The 1,455-nt window shown below is 40.3% G+C and overlaps 1 pseudogene; it reads right to left on the bottom strand.

Annotated features, from left to right (window-relative positions):
• Positions 1-729: 729 nt before the first annotated feature.
• On the bottom strand, positions 730-1,126 carry LOC120243863 (annotated as a pseudogene).
• Positions 1,127-1,455: the final 329 nt, after the last annotated feature.

Genomic DNA, 1,455 nt, shown 5'->3' on the forward strand with positions numbered 1-1,455 from the left:
TTGTGCAAAACTACTGTATTTACAAAAATGGCACAAAAGTGAATTCAACAGTCAATGCACATGACACTTCATTCACATCTTCAACAAAAGATATTCTAACACTACAGAACTGAGTAAGAATACTAGCTTCAAAGGCAGCTGTTAAGCACTAGAGTCACATAAGTTACACCAGAATGGGCAAATATTGCCCAAGTAAAATTCTATTGTTAAAGCTGAAACAGGTTTAAGGCCATTCAAGTTCAAGCACAGAGATACAAATCTTTCAGAGCCCCATCTATTTTTGTTTGAAGAACGTGACCTTTATTCCAACTTGTGGTCTTAAACTTCTGTTTTTACAAAACCCAAAAGGAAAATACAGAAGAAATCAATACAATAGAGGTTATATTAAATAAGAGTAACATACAAAGCTATTTAAGATGAGTTAAAGACAGCCAAAACATTACAATTGTAAAACTTGCTTGTTACTTGTTGAACCAGTCCTACACTAGGAGTTAGGTACTATATACAATTATTTTCAAGTAGATTACTTTATGTTGCTCTAACATGTTCTCTTTATCAGTGCACTGTTAAACTAATCAAAAACTCTACACATGTATATTCCCTTACAACAACAGCACACACTACCGCTACCTGCAAAGCTGTCATTCTCAAATGACTTAGTGAATGAAAGGAAACAAAAAGCAGAGAAAGTAACATATTAAGGAGAAATAATGGGAATTGGAAGATTCATGCAGTTCAGCTCTTTTAATCAGCCAGCCAGCTTGCTGGCAACAAGGGATGGTTTCCGTTGAGGAAGGTCCTGTGGAGTGGGAATGTGGTCACCAGTGACCTCTGTCTTATCCGGAGCTGCAGTAGGAAGCTGCTTGTTCTTCATTTTTGCTTTAGCCTGTTGTAATCCCCAGAATCAAAATATTTTTGCCCTTTCTGCAATCGTTTCCTTAAGAAATCTGAACCTCCAGGTTTTTGTCCCAAATGAGGATACCTTGCTTTTAATTTTGCTTCTTCAGCTTTCTCTGGACTAGTCACTTTATCTTCCATTTCCTTCTGCTCCTCAGCGGAGGCTGCCTCGGGGACTTCCGCGGACATAGTGCTCCCTCTTACCCCGCTTCTCCCTCTTTTGGCCTTTTAAAGGAAAGGGTAGAAGTGTCCTAGAATTAACAATTAGGAGCATTCATCAACCAATGACAGAAGTTGGTGAATATACATGCCGGTGCCCCCTTTATCTCAAGCATGTTAACTGATGCATGTGATCTAATTGGGTCCTAGAGTGTCTTGGTATGATGAATTCCAGTTGCCCACAGTGACACCTTGCTTAATAATGCACACTTAGGGGCAGCTGGGTGGCTCACTAGGTGAAGCATCCAACTCTTGATTTTGGCTCCAGTCATGATCTCAGTTTGTGGGTTCAAGCCCTGTGTCCGGGTCCATGCTGACAGCGTGGATCCTGCATGGGAT

This window comes from Hyaena hyaena, unplaced genomic scaffold (assembly GCF_003009895.1).
Source record: "Hyaena hyaena isolate Hyena2069 unplaced genomic scaffold, ASM300989v1 scaffold_358, whole genome shotgun sequence".
NCBI lineage: Eukaryota > Metazoa > Chordata > Mammalia > Carnivora > Hyaenidae > Hyaena > Hyaena hyaena.